The 23,365-nt window shown below is 44.3% G+C and overlaps 1 protein-coding gene and 1 long non-coding RNA gene across 10 annotated transcripts in view; both read right to left on the bottom strand.

Moving 5' to 3' along the window:
- Window positions 1–23,365, bottom strand: part of rims3 (regulating synaptic membrane exocytosis 3) — a 107,798-nt gene that overhangs the window by 18,774 nt on the left and 65,659 nt on the right. The window lies entirely within an intron of this gene.
- On the bottom strand, window positions 17,248–18,287 carry LOC125799520 (uncharacterized). The gene is made up of 3 exons (XR_007438502.1): window positions 18,214–18,287; window positions 18,094–18,183; window positions 17,248–18,063 (listed from the first exon to the last, which is right to left on the bottom strand). It is a non-coding gene; the product is annotated as an uncharacterized LOC125799520 (long non-coding RNA).

Raw genomic sequence — 23,365 nt, forward strand, 5'->3', positions numbered from 1 at the left:
CTGCATTTAGAACATTAAAACTGCACAAGTAGTTTATCAAAAAACAGTTTACATCCCATAGCTTAGGTAAATCTCTGGGTGCCGCCTTTTTAAATTTAAGTCACAATAAGTCAACCTTCGAGCATAAACAAAAAGTTACAATAGTTGATCAGATTGCAAAATTAATTTACTGAAATGCATGAATTCCAGCTGTTGCTGAAAATATCTGGTTACTGTCGATATTAGAGTTCAAAGAATCAACAACAAATTAAATAATTATTGCTCAAAAACTTTTACTATTCATGTCAGGGCCAGACAGGAAGGAGACTGGTGCAGATACAATAAAATAACTTTTATTAAAGTTATAGAGTAAACAGGGGTAGTCAACAGAAACAGGGTCAATACCAAAAATGCACAGTGTAGAGAAACCATACCATAAACGGAGGACAGTCCAGAGTTCATACACGGAAAGGCAGTATCACAGGTTAGGCAAAAATCCAAAGTACAATAAACAGTCCAGGTCATACACGGTAATCCAACACAAGGGAGCAGGCAAAAATCAAAGTCGGTAGAAAACAAAAACAGGATCATACACGGAAAATAGCAAGGGCAAGAGAAACGCTTTGTATTGTAGGATTTACCAAACAGATACTCGGCGAGGTGTGAGCGTGAGCATGGTCCTTAAATACTCTGAGTAATCAGTACTCGGGGCTTCCTGGTGGGGTCATGTGACGTGACATGTGATCGGGAGTGTGTGTTGTGTCATGGAGTGGTGCGTTCTGGGTATTGTAGTTGTTACTGTGAGAATCGCAGATAGAGCTGGATGTGGGAGACACAGACGTGCTTTCAGCACCAGACATGACAGTACCCTCCCCCTGAGGGCCCGGAGCGGAGGCAGAACGGGGCCGACCCCGGCGACGACCACCCGGCGGACAGGGAGTACCGGCGGGAGGTGCAGGTGTCGGAGCGGAGGTGCCAGACAGACGGGGCTCACCAGAGCGAGAAACCCGACGAGTTGGAGCAGAGGAGGTCGGAGGACGCTTGGGACGTCCACGGGGCCTAGGAGCAGGCTTACCAGGAAAACGAGCATGAAACTCCACGAGCAAGGCAGGGTCCAGCACGTCTTTGGCAGCCACCCAACAACGCTCCTCCGGACTATACCCCTCCCAATCGATAAGGTATTGGAGTACACCCCCACGTCTGCGTGAATCCAGCACCTCCCGGACAGAATACGTGGACGACCCCTCCCCCTCCACAGCCGCGGGTGGAACATCAGCCGGTGCAGCGTCAGCGAGCGGACCCGGGACCATAGGCTTGAGGAGAGATACATGGAAAGAATTATTAACACGATACTGAGGGGGTAACTCCACCTTGTAAGTAACTTCATTAATACGTGACAAAATCTTAAGAGGACCAATAAACTTAGGCAGGAGCTTTCTACAACTACCCTCAAACCTAAAGTCCCGGGTAGAGAGCCACACCCGATCTCCTGGTTGGTAGTCTGGGTTGTCACCACGGTGCTTGTCAGCACGCTCCTTGTACACGCGCAGTACCTCAGAGACTTTACGATGCGTGTCTTCCCACACCTGCTCACTGCGCTTCATCCATTCATCCACAGCCGGCACATCAGTGGACACCGCTGTCCAAGGAGCTAGAGGAGGCTGAAAACCCAGAACACACTGAAAGGGGGTGAGGCCAGAGGTAGTGTTAACTAGGGAGTTTTGTGCTATTTCAGCCCAGACGAGGTATTGTGACCAATCAGTGGGATGTTTGAAGCAGTATGTGCGGAGGAATTTCCCGAGTTCCTGATTAACCCTCTCACATTGACCGTTACATGTAGGGTGGAACCCAGAAGTGAGACTGACATGTACACCGAGATGTTCAAAAAATGCCTTCCACACACGAGAAGTAAATTGAGGACCACGGTCAGACAAAATATCTTCGGGGATACCAAAGTGTCTAAATACATGCATATAAATAGCTTGAGCAGTTTGGAAGGCAGTAGGCAGAGCTGGGAATGGAATAAATTTAACCCCTCTAGAGAAACGATCAACAATAGTGAGAACTGTAGTATAACCCTCAGATACAGGCAGATCAGTAACAAAATCAACCGCTATATGCGACCAAGGTCTCTCAGGTACAGGGAGAGGTAGTAGCTTACCGGCTGGAAGGGTTTTAGGCGTTTTACATTGCGCACAGACAGAGCAGGAGGTAACGAAAGAGTGAACATCAGCACGCATAGAATCCCACCAGTAACGGGCAGAGAGTAATTGTAACGTGCGTGTGACACCAGGATGACCAGAGGTTAAAGCGGAATGAGCCCAGGTGATGAGCCTGTCTCGAAACTGAACGGGTACGAACGTTTTACCCTGAGGACAGTCCTCAGAATTGGGCTGATTAGCGTTACTTTGGCGAATCTGATCGTCTAACTCCCATTGAATGGTTGCGATCTGAACAGAGGGAGGAAGAATGCGTTCAGCCTCCTGGGGCTGGGATGCGCTGTCCACAGTGCTGTAAACCCTGGACAGCGCATCAGCTTTAGTATTACGGTTTCCCGGACGGAACGAGATCGAGAAGTTAAATCTAGAGAAAAAAAGAGACCAACGTGCTTGTCTCGGATTAAGTCGTTTAGCCGTGCGGAGGTATTCCAAATTCTTGTGATCAGTATACACAGTGAACGGATGAACGGACCCCTCCAGCCAGTGACGCCATTCTTCTAGAGCTAATTTCACAGCAAGAAGTTCCCTATCCCCTATCCCATAGTTACGCTCCGCAGGGGAAAGCTTGCGTGAGAAGAAGGCTACAGGAAACAATTTGGGTGGCGACCCACTACGCTGAGAGAGAACCGCGCCAACACCCGATTCGGAAGCGTCCACTTCCACTACGAAGGGAAACTCGGGATTAGGGTGCCTAAGTACAGGGGCTGAAGTGAACGCAGCTTTCAGCTCACTGAAAGCGCGATCTGCTTCGGTTGACCACTTCAGGATTTTAGCAGCCCCCTTAGTGAGAGCAGTCAGGGGCGCAGCAATGGAGCTAAAGTTACGGATGAACCGCCTATAAAAATTAGCGAAGCCAAGGAATCGCTGGAGTTCTTTAATGGTCTGGGGCACTGGCCAATTAGTAACGGCAGTTACTTTCTCATCGTCCATAAGGACACCGGAGGAACTGATAACGTAGCCGAGAAATGTGACCCTTTGAGTGTGGAACTCACATTTCTCGGCTTTGGCAAACAGACTATGTTCTCTCAGGCGTTGGAGAACTTGGCGGACATGCTGAATGTGTGTGGGGAGATCTGGTGAATAGATAAGGATATCGTCTATAAAAAGGACAACAGAGTGATTAATGAGATCGCGAAATATGTCATTCATAAACGACTGGAATATAGCTGGGGCGTTAGCGAGACCGTAGCTCATGACCAGGTATTCATAGTGGCCGTTGGTGGTGGAAAACGCCGTTTTCCATTCGTCACCTTCCCTGATGCGAATGAGATTATAAGCGCTACGGAGATCGAGTTTGGTGAAGTACACGGCATTACGTAACTGTTCGAGAGCTGCTGGGATTAACGGGAGCGGGTAAGCGAACTTTTTAGTAATGTCGTTTAAGCCTCTGTAATCTATGCAGGGTCTCAAACCCCCATCCTTCTTCTTCACGAAGAAGAAACCTGAACCAACTGGGGATTTGGATGGGCGAATGAAACCCTGCGCAAGAGCTTCACTAACATACTCTTCCATAGCCTTCTCCTCATCACGAGACAATGGGTACACACGAGCTTTGGGCAGTACAGAACCCTCTATTAAATCAATAGAGCAATCATAGGGGCGATGCGGAGGTAACTCAGTAGCTTTAGCTTTACTAAACACATCAGAAAAATCATAGTACTCGGAGGGAATATCAGGGGTATCTACAGAATTAGGGCTTTCGACAGAGGTAGATTGCAAAGAGAGTGAAATTAAAGATAAACAGTTCTCACGACAGAAAGGAGACCAGGCAGTGATGTCTCCCAGGCTCCATGAAATGACGGGGTCGTGTGTCTTTAGCCATGGCGCTCCCAAAACCAGTGGATGTTCTGTGCGTGGGAGCACATAGAGAGAGAGCTGTTCCACATGTAGAGCGCTGGCTTGAAGGGTGAGAGGAAGAGTCTGCAGGGTCACAGGTTTGGAGCGTACAGTCTCTCCATCGATGGCATGGATGGAGATCGACTTGGAGAGAACTTTCGTGGGTATGGCGTGCTCCTCCACCAAATCCAGGCTGATAAAGTTCCCCTCCGACCCAGAATCTACAAGCGCTGAGACACAAAAAACATCCGTTGGAGTGGTAATAATAACAGGCAACACGAAACATTTTTCTTTAAGTTTAGAAACAGGGGTACATACCACAGAGCAGACGCTTGAGCAGAATTGGGCCGGAGTTCACAGTTAGCCCTTAGATGATCTGGACCACCACAATAGAGGCACAGGTGAAGGCGTATGCGACGCTGCCTCTCAGCGACGGATAGTCTGGATCGTGTGATGTCCATGGGCTCAGGGCTGGGTGCAGGCGCAAATTCCGGAACTGGATTCCCGGACTGGAGTAGTGCAGGGCGAACCGCAGGAGTGTGGCTAACAGCTTTGGGCTTACGGGAAAGGAGCTGATCCAGACGGATAGACAGAGCGATCAGCTGATCCAGGGTGAGTGAGTCGTCCTTGCATGCAAGTTCTCTTTGAATCTCAGGGTTAAGTCCGTGTCGAAACATGGAGATGAGAGCAGGGTCGTTCCAACCGCTGCTAGCAGCTAACGTACGGAACTCCAGAGCAAAGGCTGCCACAGATAGTTTACCTTGCTTCAAGGTAATCAGAAGCTCTCCACTAGATAGCCCATAGCGTGTATGATCAAAAACGCTGCGAAAAATAGACAAAAAAGTGTCGTAGCTGGATACAGAAATGTTCTCCCAAATAGCTGTAGCCCAGTCCAAAGCCTTGCCAGACAATCGAGAAATTATAAACCCGATTTTAGCTTTATCAGAAGCAGGAGGTGAGTTGCTAAAAAACACGGAGCACTGGAGCAGAAACCCATTACATTTCTCAGTGTTTCCGTCATAGACTTCGGGTTTACACACAGCGAAAAAGGGAGTAGTGGTTTTGTTAGGGCTGGCTACAGGACTAACCACTGGGCTAGGGTTCTGGGTGGACAAACCCCGGAGGTGACTCATAATCTCGGCTAGCTGCTGCTGTTGGTTAACCTGGTGGCGTGCTAGCTCGTCAACAGCTTGGGTCACACCAGCGAGCGTTTGCTGGTGCTGACCTAAAAGCCGACCCTGGTTAGCCAAACCAGACTTAATAGACTCTGTATCCGCAGTCTCTGTCATTACGGCCGAGTATCTTGTCAGGGCCAGACAGGAAGGAGACTGGTGCAGATACAATAAAATAACTTTTATTAAAGTTATAGAGTAAACAGGGGTAGTCAACAGAAACAGGGTCAATACCAAAAATGCACAGTGTAGAGAAACCATACCATAAACGGAGGACAGTCCAGAGTTCATACACGGAAAGGCAGTATCACAGGTTAGGCAAAAATCCAAAGTACAATAAACAGTCCAGGTCATACACGGTAATCCAACACAAGGGAGCAGGCAAAAATCAAAGTCGGTAGAAAACAAAAACAGGATCATACACGGAAAATAGCAAGGGCAAGAGAAACGCTTTGTATTGTAGGATTTACCAAACAGATACTTGGCGAGGTGTGAGCGTGAGCATGGTCCTTAAATACTCTGAGTAATCAGTACTCGGGGCTTCCTGGTGGCGTCATGTGACGTGACATGTGATCGGGAGTGTGTGTTGTGTCATGGAGTGGTGCGTTCTGGGTATTGTAGTTGTTACTGTGAGAATCGCAGATAGAGCTGGATGTGGGAGACACAGACGTGCTTTCAGCACCAGACATGACAATTCATGCTCGACGGTTGACTTATTGTGACTTAAAATTTAAGATGCCGGCACCCAGAGATTAACCTACGCTATGGGATGTAAACAGTGCTTTTTAATAAGCTTCTTGTCACTTTCAAAGTTCTAAATGCCTCGTTTTAAATGGCCTGGCTCTCCGGATTCAACCAATGAAGGTGCAAGGGATGCTCCATTCTTAAAGCCTGTTTTGGCAAATTGCCCAAAATACTAGTTCTCAGAAAACTGTGGGAGAACGGAAGTGTAAGTACTTTTTTATTATGTTTTAATACACCCATTTCGAGTCCATTTCACTGAAAGTTCATTTCCAGTTCTCCTGAGGAGGCCTGAGGCCTGAGGACAAACAATGTTGTGATCAAATCGAAACCATGGAGTGTGGCTTTCTTTGTAGACCATACCATATATAAAATAAATATCACATAAGTGAGGATTAAGGGCCTTGGTTAAGGGGTGGCCTAAAAATCAACAAGAATGGATCCCACAATCTTGTCCATAATGGTGCTGTGCTCTAACACCTGAGCCACCATGGCCCCCTTAGAAATTATACAATTGAGATTCCCTTATTTGGGGAATTCACAGAGGTTAGCACAAAGTAGAATTTCCTGAAATTAACAAACATGTCTCCTATAGCATGTTTTGTAATTTTATTTCGGTACAAGATGCAGCAAAACATGAACTGGATCGGGAACCTCAACAATAGGAAACAAAAAAAAAGGCTCAATGAAAAGCTAATGTACCCATCAAAAAATAAATAAACAGCAGATTAGTCAGCTGCAGCCCTGTTCTTGATCACGGCATAAAATTAAATCAAACCACAGCAAGCGCAAACCAACAATTAAATGTGGTGTGAATGCAGCAATACAGAAAAGGTTCAAAATGAATGCAAACCTGTGGAAATTGCATAGTTGTTTTGGATCATTCCTATTGGTCTATTAATAACAAATAATAACATGAGTTACAATTTTTTTTTGACAAGGCAGCAATGTTTATCTTCTGCTTACAACCTCCTAGTTTACTTACTGCTCCCTAAGCGATAGAGGGACGGACTGATGAATGATGACTGATGAAGCAGTGCAAGGCGGCAGGGCAGGGAGGGAGATTGGAGACTGGAGATTGAGGCTGTGATGACGCCAAGAGAAGAAGAAGATGGAAAGCTTGGGCTCATCACTCTGGGGGCTTTGATGGCATCAGCTGAAAGCTGACATCTTGAAGGTGATGTAGAGTGTGTGCATGTGTGTGTGTGTGTGTGTGTGTGTGTGTTATAGCAGAGCGAGACGGTTTCATAATCACCTCCTGGATCAGAACGGGATAATGCCCTGATCTGGCAGCCTAACGCTGGAGGCTTACACTTTCATACAGGAGAAGAGCACACTACTGCTCGATCAGTTTACTACTGAGTCTACACCACACACAGGATTACTACAAACACACACCAGCAGTGGCATTTTAGGCTGTGCGCCAACACAACCTAAAGTGCACTCTTGTGAAGCTCTGTAGCAAAGTTACTGTTTTTATACGAGATGTATCATAAACCACATATCATCGTTGTCCAATGGAAAACAAGCATCACCATTTTTGTTGATTTTTAATTTACTAAAAAAATACATACTGTACATACTGCACATACTGTTCCTTACACTGTGTCAAAATATCTTGATAAATGGATCAATAGAAATTCTCCAAAATTACCTGAAATAAACCCTTTTTACATTGATTTCCATTGAAAGTTAGTTTTTAGGAAAGTTAGGTTTTATCTCTCTCCTGTAAAGTTGCTTTTATGTTGATACTGGCGACGTGGGGGACGAACTGAACCTCAAGTCCCACCCACTGGAATTACGGTTTGCTGAGCCGCTAGTGTTTAGACAGTTGCTCTCTCTCTCTCTTTTTATATAATCACTTGTTTGTACCATCTCCCATGCTGTGGATCTGTTGCCACTGAAGGTTGGTTCAAATCCCAGATCAAGATGCTGTCAAGTCCAATAGATTGGACTTTCTTTCTTGAGGTGGGTTGATTAGGTGTGGTACTTCCTCCCCACATCACTGATAGAACAGGTGTCTGTTATGGCAGTTTCACACTACACAACTTTAGCACATTTTTTTTAGTCGTTGACAGTTTTTCGTTGATCAGCGGCAAAAACAGGCGACTCTCTGCGCTTACACAGACGCTTAGTGTTAACTACTAAAAGATGCTCACTGGACGTCACAGACTTATCACCGACCAGTTGCAGACGCCTGGCAAATATCTGGCATGCTAGATATCTGATCCAGTCGCCGACTAGGAGTCAGGAGCAGTGGCTACATACTGCCAATGGAATAACAGAGAAAGAGAGAACCACGGGTCAAAAACGCATCCCCTGCATTACCAGAGTTGTTTATGGAGAGTCTGACCACTTTCTGTTCCTCCTGCTATATCAGTACATGACTGTTAAACTCTAGAGGGAGCCCGCAAGTGAGTCCTCTATGAATGGGGTAAATAGAGCTAAAAGCTAAAAATGTACATATTTCAGTATAAAAATTGTCAGACATTCATAAACTCTGATTTTGCTGAGTTGTTTCATATAAACCCATTCATGTTGGACTCATTGCAGGTGCATATTCTCCTCTATAGAGATTATCTGGCATGGCATCACTAGTTCTCGTGTGTTTAGTTCTGGTGTGTTTTTGTAATAAACGTGTTTCTGGAGAGCAGCCAGGTGAGTCGGCGATTTCCCACAGTTAAAAATTGTGAAAAACCCTGTGTCGCCGATCAGTCATGTAGTGTGAAAGTCTCAACAACCGAAGATCTCATGATTTCAGCACAACCAGTCGTGTAGTGTGAACAGCAAAATGACTGACGACTCAGAAAGCCATGTAGTGTGAACCTGATTGTATCTGTGCCTCCGGGTGTTGGGGGCATTAAGGGTTTACATAAACGGATGCCTTCCAAATTAGGTAGAAAATGGAGTAAAATTTTAAATAAATTAATGAATAAACCTAAACAATATTTCTGGTAGTGGAAATGGCCAGCGAGGGCAGTTTCAGAGGGAGCGCAGAATCTAGCACAGTAAAGCCCAATATAGGACAGCACAAAAAAACAGCACTGAGACTTAACAGACACATACCAGAGTATAAGATTGTGCTGATACAGTTTGTCTCCACACAGATCACAACAGTAAGCCTCAGCCCTACAGGGACGTGTTCTAAAAGCTTCACAGTGCCTACAAATCCACCTCTGCTATGAAACAAAGATGATAGTGTAATAACTAAACCATAAAACAATTCAGACACCTATAATAAAATGGATGTGTATCAAAAGTGCACTGGAGCCGAGCCACGGTGTAAAATAACTCTGTTTCCCTCTGCTAGCAGCAGCAGATCAAGGCCCAGTCAATACAATCAGCTCTTAAGAATGTGTTCAGTTTGAGTGCTCTGAGACATTCCTGCTTTACTCACTCGCACTGCCATGGAACCGGGGAGCCAGTGACGATTCACGCACCGGCTTTTCAAATATAACAACTGAACACCTGAATGCAGCTAAAAATACATCTACTAAACCTGCGCGCTGAGCAGACAGTGAGTGGTGAGTAAGCGTGAGGAGATGAAAGGCAGCACTGAAGCCACGCTGTGATTCATACGAGCATCAGACCTGTCTCAAATTCACAAACACATCAGCTTTTGTGTTTATTTTTATGGTCCACTAGAAGCACTGTAGTAGTACTTTCTCTTCAAATAACACTTAATTAATTAATTAATAATCACTTAAATACCACTGCCCTAAAACATTTCATCTGGGCATCTTATCTCTCCATATAATTAGACCTTTATACACTATATGGACCAAAGTATAGGGACATCTTAGTGTAATTTATTCAGCACAAGAGATTAAACTGCCTAAAACTATAGCCCTCTTAAATATATTAATACTGTAGATTGAAGGACACTGAATTGAATGTATTTGTTAACTGAAGAAAGAAGGGAACTGTGGTTGATTTTAATACTGTAATGCCTTTTCTGTCTTCAGAAAAACATTATAAAATAATATTAAATGTGTGTCTGACTAGTGTAATAGAGCTTTAAAAGTTATATATTTTAAATACTTAAACATTTACTATTTTAGGTCCATTTATAGTGTTTAAGGAACAATTTAAAAAGAAGCTGTGTTACAGTTGTTGTAATATCATTTTAAGGTCTATTGTTTCCATTCATCAGTCAGATTTCTTCATATATTGTGTAATTTTGTGGAACAAAGTAAACCCAATAGCAATTAAAGCCTTAATTTAAAGCCTTAATGTTTTATAATATATGTACTCCTAACAGTAAAGTAACTTACAAACCTATATAAAAGCCCAGTCATGCAAAAATAAATAAATAAATAAATAAGATAAAATAAAAATACTGTGATATAGCGTGAAACTGTCAGAATCTACAAAAATACAGTGATACAGTGAAAGTCACTCCACTAAAGTGCAGCTTTATACAGGAGTTTCTGTTTAGTTCTCAAGCACTAAATCGGTGTGCAGCAGCATTAGCACTAGCCGCTAAAAGTGCTAGCCCTTTTCCCATTTTAGAGGTGAGTATATCGGACTGTAGTCTGCGTGTTTACCGTCTTAAAATAAGTTACGTGGGACGAACCGCTAGATGATAGCACCCTGGCTTACTGGAACACTCAGGGTTCCTCAGTTTAGCGCTGCTGGGCAGCATTTACTAGCGCTAACCGCAGCTGGCTAGCGCTGCTAACCACATTAAAATATTGGAAATCTAAGCTCTAAGCTTACTGTAAATAAATGGAAGTGCCTTACTCACCCAAATGAACAGTTTTCAGGAGAGAAATCTGTGTAGATTTACATCCTTTTGATGTTTAAGAAAATAGAATTATAGTTTTGTTTACTAACCCACCTCTGTTCACCCCAGCATTTAAAAATACAGCGGTTTTAGCCTATGCTTCAGGGTCCTATTCTATTGTCAATAGAATAGAATAGAATTCTGTGTGCCTCTGTGTCTGCAATGGGTACAATTTAAAGTAGCCAAATGCATTTTTTTTTAATCAGCAGCCAGGAGTGTAAAGATAATCAGAGCTGCATCAATTTTAAAAGTTAGGGGTGTAATGTAATTATTATTAAAAAATAATACATATTAAAATAAACTGCCTTCATGTACTGTAATATTCACAAATGTCTTTTTTTTTACTGTCTATTTTCCCTCCAGCTACATTTACACGTGTTTTTTTAATAATTAAATGTACCAAACAAATCAAGTAGATTCTAACTGTTATTTAATTGTGCGGTGGCAGATTAACAGCCCCAGTAAAAGCCTCAGTCACACTGTCTGTGTTTTAATGTTTCTGCACTGGAGGGAGGCAAAACCATCCCTCCGCACAGTCTGTGCTTCAATCACAGCATTTCATCACACAGATAAAACACCTTTACTCATCTCTCTCTCTCTCACCCAATATTCTCCTTCTCTATCTCTCTCGCTCTTTCTCCCTCCCTCCCTCACTCCTGGAACACTGTAAATACCAGAGCAGCGGGTGAGAGTCCTGTGGGGCTGTTTGATGAAATATTAAAGGGTGAGGCTCAGAGACAGAGAAAGAGAGAGGAGCAGAGAGAGAGAAAGGGAGGTGTTAACAGTTAGCTGCATATGACTCTCCCTCGGGTGGTCTGTGACCTGTCACACTGCAGGAGCACCAGCAAGCAGCACATATGCTCACATATAGACACACACACACACACGTTAGGAATTAAAATGATAATGATTTAATGATGAAATACAAGGGACAAAGATATTGTGAAAAATTTTACAGTAGTTTCAAAACACACGTATGGTCTTATACAGTCGTTTTACTGTATAGCACCTTAAATGTTTCATATGGAATTATGAAAAGAAAGATGAACAACAGAGGAGAAACAAGTATGTCCTGGACACAAAATTCAAGGATTCAAGGATTCAAGGATTCAAGGAGATTTTATTGTCATTCGCATCTTATGTGGTACATGAGGTGGAACGAAATTGTGATCTCACGATCCAGTTTACACCCAGGATTTCATTCATGTGTAACTAAGGGCACATTCACACCTGCAAATTTCAGTCTAGTTCAATCACACTCTGGTTCGTTTTCACCCTTTGATTCATTTAGGCAGGTGTGAACACAGTAATTGCCCCCAGTTATGGACCACTGAGACCTTTAAGAGGAGATGGTCTTGGTTTAATCACAAACAAACATCTTATGGTGCTAGTCATTTAAAATCAGAGTAAAATATTTTTACATAGAATTTACGTAGATTTTTAAAATAGGACCTTCTACTCTCTCCCATGCCAGACAGCTCTGAGCAATAAGCAGATAAAACCTCATCATATAGTTGTTCCCTCTGTGAAAACCAACCAAACCAAAAGAGAAAAGGGAAAATGATCCAAATTTACAAACAAAACCTGACAAAAGTCAGGTTTATCTTATGACAATTCATTTTAAGGGTTGACAGTTATTTCAAATTAAAGTGAAATCATTTTTAAGTAGTTTTTTTTATATATTGTCAACAATTGTGAAACAATAATACATATTGTTTATCAGTGTGATTTGATATGAAAGATTATATTCTAACATCAAAACTGTTTACAGTTGTAAAAACTGAACCCAGACAAAATTTCACATCTACACATTTTAGTCCATTTGGGTAGGTGTGAACACAGTAATATCACCCAGATGTGGATCAAAACAACTGCACTGAGAGAAGGTGGAGACTGAGAGAAGGTGCAGTTTTTTTTTGTAATGACAATGTGATTTAACCTTGATCTGACCCAACTATTAGATGTTCTATGACCTTTTACACTTTTTGGTGCAATTGAATTATTATTCCCTGTGTGGAAACAAACCAAACCAAAGGGAAAATGTTCCCACTTTTTAGGTAGAATTCCCCAGATTTTTTTTTTTCACAACTGAAATAATAATAAAAAATAATCAGAGTGGTTTGGTGTGAAACGTCCTATTCTAACATCAAAACTGTTTACAGCTGTGGAGACTGGAACCAGACACCAGTAGAGTTTTATGCGTAGCCTCAATTTCCCCTGTTCAAACACACCTGTTTCACCTCATTTATTAATTTCCAGGTTTAGCAGGTTTGAACAAACTATCCTGCACTATCCGGCCCTTTAATGCATCTAAAAGCTCCTGCACAGATGTTTATCAAACACAAAATGGATATACTGCCTGATGCCTGAGGCCTTGTTTCATCACAGGTAAGAGAGGAAGGTTTTTCAGCCTGAAATATATTTTTAAAAATCCATTAATGGTGGAAGGGTACATTCAGGGTGCTGCATGGTGAAACAGTTCCCAAATAAGGTTTATATATATTCAAGTATTTTACCATTAGCAACATAACATACAAAACCCAAATTATGCACTATATTGATTGTACACTATATAAAACCAAGGGTGTCAAAAAAAAAGTGTATCCTGTTTTTGTTAAAGTAACTTTACTGCCCAAGACTTTACTAGATCCTGAAACATTGCTGTGAGAATTTGATTTAGAAACCTTGCTGGTCAGAATGTGTAATTGCACCAAGTACATTGCTTGAGTACTCTTAATGCTGGTTAATATAAATCTATTTCTGTGTAATAGTCTGTGTTTTTGAGTATATTGATTGGTAACTTTGTATATTTATTAAAATGTAAAGAGCAACTACATCCAACAAACCTACCAGAACATTTTAGAACAAATATATTTGTCAGGCTGCAGCAAAAAGGAGAGGATGCGGCGATAAATGCGAGTAATATTTATGAAGAATACAAAAATAAACAATCAAAGAACAAAATAAACAAAGAAACACGGATTACATAGGAACTTGAGAAAAAAACGGAACACATAACCTGACTGACACAAACATATACAAGAACCGACAAAAAAAAGGAAAACGGAAACACTGGGGTATAAATACACTGGACAGAACAGGAAACACCTGGGGACAGGTAACGAGGGGGCGGAACTATAAATGAATCACATGAGGAACACAGGCCTGGGGGGAAGACACAAAAGTACACACAGGACCACGTGGGTAAATGTAAACAGACATAGGGAGAAACTCGAGCATGGAAGAGAAACGACAGGAAACAGGACAAGGATATGACAATATTATGACAGGGAGGCTCAGACAGGCACTGATCTGGTTATTTGGAATATTATTTTTAAAATCAGATTAAAAAGAAAACTAAAACATTAGATACTGCTCTTTTAAATTTTGGAAAAACTGAAAAAAAAATCCCAAACTACTTTCCACTGGACTAATCTGTAAAAATCTTTCATACTAATAATGACTCAGTTTAGAGACTACAGTCACAAATACAGAGAATGTTTCACCTGACCTGAACTGCTGTAGGTGGCTAATCTAGGGGAATAATTCATTAATTAATTATTGAATAAATCCAGTTCAGTGGCTAAAGCCAGTCACAGTACAGCTCTTATAGTGGATGCTGTGCAGGGTTTAAGTAAAAGGTGAGGGCTAAAGGTGTTAATTACAGCTACAATAACACCAACCACCCCCTGAGCAGAGGGCTAACACCCGTGAGGACCAGTAGCACATTCCCAGCATGGCCAGCAGGCAAATACACAGCTACAGTGACATATGTGAACAAGTGATGAACAGCTAGACCCTCACACCCTTAAACTGCACCAGTGAGACCCTCACCGACCACTGTGGAGACTGGGTACCATCTGCTGAGACGCAGTGTGTATTAGTCATCCTCTAGTCCTTCATCAGTGGTCGGTGTCTTGGCTGGAGAGTGCTGTGCCAGATACACTCAACACAACACACACACTGCCATCCAGACTATAGGTCATGTGGTCATAAAATGACCAATAACAAACAAGGTAGTGGGGGGCTGATAGATTGTGTAATAATAGGGCTATTGTCTTTATAGTACAAAGTAGGTGTTTCTAATAAAGTGGCCAGTGAGTGGAAGCACAAGGTGCTAGGTGTTTCTAATAAAGTGGCCAGTAAGTGGAAGCACAAGGTGGTAGGTGTTTCCAATAAAGTGGCCAGAGAGTGGAAGCACAAGGTGGTAGGTGTTTCTAATAAAGTGGCCAGTGAGTGGAAGCACAAGGTGGTAGGTGTTTCGAATAAAGTGGCCAGTAAGTGGAAGCACAAGGGGGTGTGTGTTTTTAATAAAGTGGCCAGTGAGTAAAAGCACAAGGTGGTAGGTGTTTCTAATAAAGTGGCCAGTGAGTAAAAGCACAAGGGGGTGTGTGTTTTTAATAAAGTGGCCAGTGAGTAAAAGCACAAGGTGGTAGGTGTTTCTAATAAAGTGGCCAGTGAGTGGAAGCACAAGGTGCTAGGTGTTTCTAATAAAGTGGCCAGTAATTGGAAGCACAAGGTAGGTATTTTAAACAAATTGGCAAAATAAGTGTTTCTAATAAAGTGGCCAGTGAGTGGAAGCACAAGGTAGGTGTTTCTAATAAAGTGGCCAGTGAGTGGAAGCACAAGGTAGGTGTTTCTAAAAAAGTGGTCAGTGAGTGGAAGCACAAGGTAGGTGTTTCTATTAATGTGTCCAGTAAGAGAGAGCACAAAGAAGTTGTTTCTAATAAAGTGGTGTCACGCCTGGCCCTGTTTCCTGTCTGTCCTCGTGCCTGTGTTGTCCCACGTGACCCGTGCCCCTGTGTTCTGCCTGTGATTTTCCATTACCTCATGTCTCATTTGTAGCTCCACCCCTTCCCCAGGTGTTTCCACTCCCAGTGTTTTTCCTGTTTAGTTAAATAGACTTCCTCTGTTACTTGTCCTCTGTCGGTCTTTGCACTGTCTCCCGTTGTCTGTCCCTCTGCGTTTCTCTGATCTCAGTGTTTCCATAGCCTTAGCCCGAGTCCCTTGTTTTGTGTTTATCTCTGTTTATTTTCTAGTTCCCTGTTTAGTTTTCTTGTCTACTCCCTTGCCCTGTCTAGTTTAGTTATTCTTATTATCTCTTGTTTGTTTTATTTATGTTCTCTAGTCTCCCTAGTTTGTTTTGGTTTGTTTCGCTGTTCTTTGTTTATTTGTTTATATTTATTTAATAAAGTTCTCGCCATACCTGCACATACGTCCGCCTCCTCGTCTCTCTGCCTGGGTCACCCCTGACAAAAAGACCGACCAAATGGACGTAAACCAGTGGCATGCTGCTCGGAAGGCGGACCTGGAGTTTCTCCGCCTCCTCGTCGAGCGAATCCGGGGCGATGACCCGCTCCCGGCGCCTTTCCTCGGGTTGGAGCCCGTGAACCCAGCTTCAGCGGTGCCCACCGAGACTCATAAGGGGAAAAAGTCTCGGAGGAAACAGGCCCGAAAAGCCCGCAAGGCGCGGGAGGACTCCCTCCGGAGCGGGGAAAATTTTGGGGGGGCGCTGGGGGTGTGTGCTGTCAGCCTCGGTCCTCCCCCCGAGGAGGACGGGGGTGACTTGGATGCAGGCTGTGAGGAGTCCTTTCTCTGGGACTACTCCGATCTCCTCACACCTGCGTCCAGCGAGGAGGAAGAGGACTATCCTCCTGCACCAGCCCGCCTGCCGCTACTTCCTTCCACGGTGGCAGTGGAACCGCGCTCCGAGACCCCCTGCGTGGCGAGTCAGCCGTGTCCAAAGACTTTCCCCGCTCTCCTCACACCTGACTCTGCACAAGAGAGTAGGAATCCAGTCCGGGTTTTTACTTCACCCGCAGCTTCGGGCTCCAGTACTGCAGTGTCGGACCTTTTCATGCCACGCCCCGTGAAGCACGCGTCTGAAACGCTGCACCCCATGATACAAGCGGCGGCCGCGCCGCTCTCCGAGACTTTAGCGGCGGCCACGCCTCTCTCCCAGACTGCAGCGGCGGCAGCGCAGCTCTCCGCGATTTCAGCGGCGGCCGCGCCGCGCTCACAGACTGCAGCGGCGGCAGCGCTGCTCTCCGGGATTTCAGCGGCGGCCGCGCCGCTCTCCGAGAATTCAGCGGCGGCCGCGCCGCTCCCCGAGACTTCAGCGGCGGCCGCGCCGCGCTCACAGACTGCAGCGGCGGCAGCGCCGCTCTCGGAGATTTCAGCGGCGGTCGCGCCGCTCTCCGAGATTTCAGCGGCGGCCGCGCCGCTCTCCGAGACTTCAGCGGCGGCCGCGTTGCTCTCCCAAGCACCAGCAGTCCCAGCTGCTCCAGCTCAAGCACCAGCAGTCCCAGCTGCTCCAGCTCAAGCACCAGCACCAGCTCACAGACTGCAGCGGCGGCAGCGCTGCTCTCCGGGATTTCAGCGGCGGCCGCGCCGCTCTCCGAGAATTCAGCGGCGGCCGCGCCGCTCCCCGAGACTTCAGCGGCGGCCGCGCCGCGCTCACAGACTGCAGCGGCGGCAGCGCCGCTCTCGGAGATTTCAGCGGCGGTCGCGCCGCTCTCCGAGATTTCAGCGGCGGCCGCGCCGCTCTCCCAAGCACCAGCAGTCCCAGCTGCTCCAGCTCAAGCACCAGCAGTCCCAGCTGCTCCAGCTCAAGCACCAGCAGTCCCAGCTGCTCCAGCTCAAGCACCAGCAGTCCCAGCTGCTCCAGCTCAAGCACCAGCAGTCCCAGCTGCTCCAGCTCAAGCACCAGCAGTCCCAGCTGCTCCAGCTCAAGCACCAGCAGTCCCAGCTGCTCCAGCTCAAGCACCAGCAGTCCCAGCTGCTCCAGCTCAAGCACCAGCAGTCCCAGCTGCTCCAGCTCAAGCACCAGCAGTCCCAGCTGCTCCAGCTCAAGCACCAGCAGTCCCAGCTGCTCCAGCTCAAGCACCAGCAGTCCCAGCTGCTCCAGCTCAAGCACCAGCAGTCCCAGCTGCTCCAGCTCCAGCACCAGCAGTCCCAGCTGCTCCAGCTCAGGCACCAGCAGTTCCAGCTGCTCCGGCTCCAGCCCAAGCACCTGCAGCTCCCAGTACTATGTTTGGGCCCAGGCCCCGTATTTCCAGGCCTGCTCCTAGGCCTCCTGACTTTGCCCCTAGTTATGTGCCCAGGCTGTCCCCACAGACTTTTACCAGTCCTGGGCACCCACCTATGTCTTTTGTACCCCTGTCTCTCCCTGTCCTGGTCCCCGTATCTGTGATCATTCCAGTTCCTGTCCCCGGTGGTTTCTCTGTTCCTGTCCCTGTTACTGTGTTTGTTTCCGTCCCCGTCAATGTTCTAGTCCCTGTTCCCATGTCCGGTCCCGTCCAGTCTCTGTCTCATGTCCAGTCTCCGTCACCTGTCCAGTTCCACGTCCAGTCTCCGTCACCTGTCCAGTTCCCCGTCCAGTCTCCGTCACCTGTCCAGTTCCCCGTCCAGTCTCCGTCACCTGTCCAGTTCCCCGTCCAGTCTCCGTCACCTGTCCAGTTCTCCGTCCAGTCTCCGTCACCTGTCCAGTTCCCCGTCCAGTGTCCGTTCCCTGTCCAGTCTCTGTCCCCTGTCCTGTCTCCATCTCCTGTCCAGTTCCCTGTCCAGTCTCCCATTCGGTCTCCTGTTTTCCCCGGCCTCTCCCTGCCGCCAGCCCCCGGGGTTTGTTTTTACGCGCCTCGGGAGCTGCGCGTTTAGGGGGAGGTTTCTGTCACGCCTGGCCCTGTTTCCTGTCTGTCCTCGTGCCTGTGTTGTCCCACGTGACCCGTGCCCCTGTTCTGATCTCAGTGTTTCCATAGCCTTAGCCCGAGTCCCTTGTTCTGTGTTTATCTCTGTTTATTTTCTAGTTCCCTGTTTAGTTTTCTTGTCTACTCCCTTGCCCTGTCTAGTTTAGTTATTCTTATTATCTCTTGTTTGTTTTATTTATGTTCTCTAGTCTCCCTAGTTTGTTTTGGTTTGTTTCGCTGTTCTTTGTTTATTTGTTTATATTTATTTAATAAAGTTCTCGCCATACCTGCACATACGTCCGCCTCCTCGTCTCTCTGCCTGGGTCACCCCTGACAAGTGGCCAGTGAGTAAAATAACAAGGTGGTAGGTGTTTCTAATAAAGTGGCCAGTGAGTAGAAGCACAGTGTGGTAGGTGTTTCTAATAAAGTGGTCAGTGAATGAAAGCTCAAGGTAGGTGTTTTAAACAAATTGGCAAATACAAAATAAGTGTTTCTAATAAAGTGGTCAATGAGTAGAAGCACAAGGTGGTAGGTGTTATTAATAAAGTGGCCAGTGACTGGAAGCACAAGGTAGGTGTTTAAAACAAAGTAGCCAATACAAAATAAGTGTTTCTAATAAAGTGGCCAGTGAGTAAAAGTATGAGGTAGAATTTCCCAGTAAAGTTTTTTGTATGCAAGGAATATGTTTTATTTCTCCTGATTTATGCTTATTGTAATCTATAGTGCCTGATTATACAGAAGATCAGTTTGTGAGTGGTTTGCTTGGTGCGTATTGCAGATGCTGGATGTGAATTTGGCTGTACATGCCTGTGGCTGTGCTGTAGTTCTCCTGCGCTCAGCCTGCAGCGCTGTCTCAGAGGGAAAAGCCCTGGATGCTGGACATCACTCTGTCTGGTATCTGTGGCAACAGCCTCGTCTGAGACAGATATCGGGGCGAGCAGACATTTTAGATTATCTAGAGCTAAAAATACCCCCTCATCACCAAACAACACACAACTAATCAGCACTAGATATTTTAGGCAGATTTCTTTGTAGGTGGTCCATGTAGGGGGTCGTGAAACTTGAAGCATGAATAAATTCTCCAGGCTTTTTAGGACAGTAAAACATTTACAGAGCCTCAAGTCATCAAGATGTGAAAGCAATCATAACACAAACACCTACTGTTATGATTGTATAAACAGTTCAGACATACTAGTGTATTTGCAAAGCTAATTTTGTAGCTTTAATGTGACTACTTCCCAAAAAACTGCACATACATGACAATGCAAAGAAGGTAAAATATGAGGTATGCATTTATAAAAAGAAAAAGAGAGAGAAGGGATGTAAAATAGAGAGTAAAAATTGTGAGTGTGTATGAGAGTGAGAGACAGACAAAGAAAGATGACACGAAAGAGTGAAAAAAGTAACAGGGAGTGAGAGAGAATGAAAGAGACGGAGAAAAAGTGAGAATGAAAGTATGAGGCAAAAATAATAAGAAAAAGAGAGTAAGAGAGTGACAGTAAGTTTGACAGGAAGAGAGAATAAGAAAGAGTATGGGTGAGAAAGTGAGAGTGAGAAAGAGTAAGACAGAATATGAGTCAGTATGAGAGAAAGAGAAAGTTGGAGACAAACAACAAGTTAAGAGGAAATTAGAAAAATTAGAAAAAGAATAAGAAAAAGCATGAGTGAAAAAAATGAGAGTGAAAGCGAGTGAGACAGGAAAAGTCATTATGAGACAGAGAAAATGAGAAAGAGTATGGGTGAGAAAGTGAGAGTGAGTGAGACAGAATAAAAGTCAGTATAAGAGAGAGAGAGAGAGAGAATTAAAGAGCATACACTAGAAAGTGAGAGAGAGTGAGACAGAATAAGTCAATACGAGAGAGAATGAGAAAGAGTATGCGTGAGAAAGTGAGAAAGAATTAGAGTTAATATAAGAGAGAGAAATGAGAAAGAGTATGCGTGAGAAAGTGAGAATGAATGAGAAAATAAGAGTCAATATGAAAGAGAATGAGTATGAGAAAGAAAGTGAGAGAGAGTGAGAGAGAATGAGAAAGAGTATGGGTGATAAAGTGAGAAAGAATGAGACAGAATTAGAGTCAATATGAGAGAGAGAAATGAGAAAGAGTATTGGTGAGAAAGTGAGAGAGAATGAGACAGAATAAGAGTCAATATGAGAGAGAGAGTGAGAAAGAGTATGGCTGAGAAAGTGAGACAGCATAAGAGTCAGTATGGAAGAAAGAGAAAAAAAGAGAAAGTGAGAGACAGAGACAGCAAGTGAGAGTGTGAGACAGAATGAGAAAAAGAATGAGTGAGAATGCGAAAGGGAGAGACAGTAGGAATGAGAGGATGAGAGAGACAGTAATTAAGACAGCATGAGAAAGAGTAACAGTAAAAGAGTGTAAGGAAGAAGAGTTGGAGAGAGAGAAAGAGAAAAAGAGAGATGAACTGATGAAGTCTCAGGGCTCTGAATGAGCACAATGAAGCAGAGTATCTATTTTTACTTCAGCACTCAAATGTGTGTATGTGTGTGTGTGTGGGAGGGTGAAGCGCTCTCGCCATGTTCGGCATGTCCTCAACACAAATATATTATCACTGCTCCATAACACAGTTATATATGCAGTTATTAATGGCAGCACTGGGGCCGGGACTGATATAAGATCAGACGGGTAAATTTGTAATGCCTATTTCACACAGTGTCAGATCTGCAATGACACAACTCACACACTTTTAAGAGCAAATAAATCAATATTTGGTGGAATAACCAGTTTTCAAGCATCTTGGCATGTTCTCCTCCACCAGTCTTACACACTGCTAAGTCAAACAGTTCAGCTTGGTTTGATGGCTTGTGATCATCCATCTTCCTCTTGATTATATTCCAGAGCTTTTTAATTTGGTAAAATCAAAGAAACTCATTATTTCTGATGAGTGGTCTCTTATTGTTTTCCAAAGCTGTTCAAAGCCCAACAAATCCTACTTTTCTTATTTATTTATCTTAGTAATGATGTTCTTACAGCCATTCCATCTGTCAAACCTGCAGCTCCAACTCTTCTCTTCACAGGTAAAACTATGACCTGTTTCAGGGTTGAGCTGAGCCACAAGGTGTTGTTACCTGAGCTGCTGACTTTCACAAACTTGTTTTTTAATGCTGTTGTGGATTAAAGTATGTCAGATCTTTTGCTATTTCTAGTCCCTGTCCTTTGATGGTGTAGGAAAGTGGTCTCACTACAGTCTGCCTACATTTTCACGCTTTAAGTTGTTTAAATAGCAACGGAAGTTACGACTATGTCAGTGCTGATGGGTGTGGTGGTCTGGAGGTGAGGTGTTTTTAGGTTCATTTCTGCCAAACTGTTATTTTGGCAATGAAAAAACACAGGTGTGCTGACTGATTAAAACCACGACAACAGGCAACAGTCAGATGTTCATTGCTATCTTGGCAATGCAGGTGCATGAATGTACACTCCCACTTGTTAGATAGATAGATAGATAGATAGATAGATAGATAGATAGATAGATAGATAGATAGATAGATAGATAGATAGATAGATAGATAGATAGATAGATAGATAGATAGATACTTTATTTATCCCGAAGGAAATTTAGGAATTTGTTACACACCCAACGGACACCCAAGGACATGTAGCCACACACAGACCTAACTTTAACATCAAAAATAAACAGAAACCAGAATAACTTTTTTGTTCCCAAAAATGACCTGCTCACGCACTTTCTTGCAGATCAGTTTCCTGAGTGTGAGAACCCTGTAGATGAAGCTATCTGAGCCCTAATCCCAGTAAAGAGCCCCAGTCTCCAGCTTTAATAGCCATTAACTCACTGTGGCCTGTACTATTAAAGCTGCTCACCACTGAGCCCTCTGTCCACCCACACTCCAGACTGACCGCATGCAGCTCTACACTCATCCCTCTTTCCCTCCGTAATCCTCCAACCTCACACGCTCTCTCTCTCTCCCTCTGTTTCTCTCACTCTCTCTCCCCACCCGTTTCCATGACGATGCTCTCTGCATTGCACCAAGATTTGCGAGCGCTGGGCTCATGTGCCTTCTCTGTTTCCCCAACTCTCCTTCATCACCATCATCCTCATCACCATCACCACTTCTTCTTCACATTCTCTCTTCATCTCTGCTTCTCTCAAACTCTTTCTCTCCATCATTCTTTCTCTCTACTCGTCCCTCTTTTAGCTCTCCCCTTCCTTTCCTTTCCATTACCTTGTTGGTTTTATGCTCTCTTCATTTTTTCCATTATCTTTCCCTTTCCTTCACTCAATTCTCTCTCTTCCTATCTTTCTTCTCTTTCTTTCTCTCCCACTATCTTGTCTTTATCTCTTTTCACTCACTCTTTCTTTACAGCTTTACCTCTTCTGTTTCTCCATCTTTTAATCTATTTGAACTTTTTACTTTTATTCTCTGCCTCTGCCTTGTTTTCTCCTTTTAAAACTATTCTCTCTCGCTTTTATTGTCACTTTTTGTCTACTTCTCCCTCTCTCTCTCTCTCTCTCTCTCTCTCTCTATGTTGTGTTGATGTGATGATTCTGATTATGGAAAGCAGAGTGTTCTCCAGAGAGTCTATAAATCCACTGTTCAGAACAGAGACACTTTAAGATACTTCAAATAATCTTCTGATACATTTTTAATGCTGCGGAAAGGTAAAGTGGATATTATCCACAAAAAAGTGTTTCTCTTTAAAACAGCGCTGTAGTGACAGCTATACTATATATTACAGAGACAGTTGGACCAAAAATCTATTTAAATCATTCCCCTCATATCCCAAACATCACAGCTGATTACTCAAGACATTCTTGGTGTCTTGTTCAAAAACCCAGCTTTGCAAAGCTGCCAGTGTTGGGCCGTTAACCCTCTTTGCTCCAAGGGTGCTGTAGCATGGCAGGACCTGGCTTTCCTAAATTAGGGCTGCAACGATACTGGTCACATGTCTGCAGTTATACTGGTATTGG

The sequence above is a fragment of the Astyanax mexicanus genome, chromosome 3, assembly GCF_023375975.1.
Source record: "Astyanax mexicanus isolate ESR-SI-001 chromosome 3, AstMex3_surface, whole genome shotgun sequence".
In the NCBI taxonomy this organism is placed as follows: Eukaryota; Metazoa; Chordata; class Actinopteri; order Characiformes; family Acestrorhamphidae; genus Astyanax; species Astyanax mexicanus.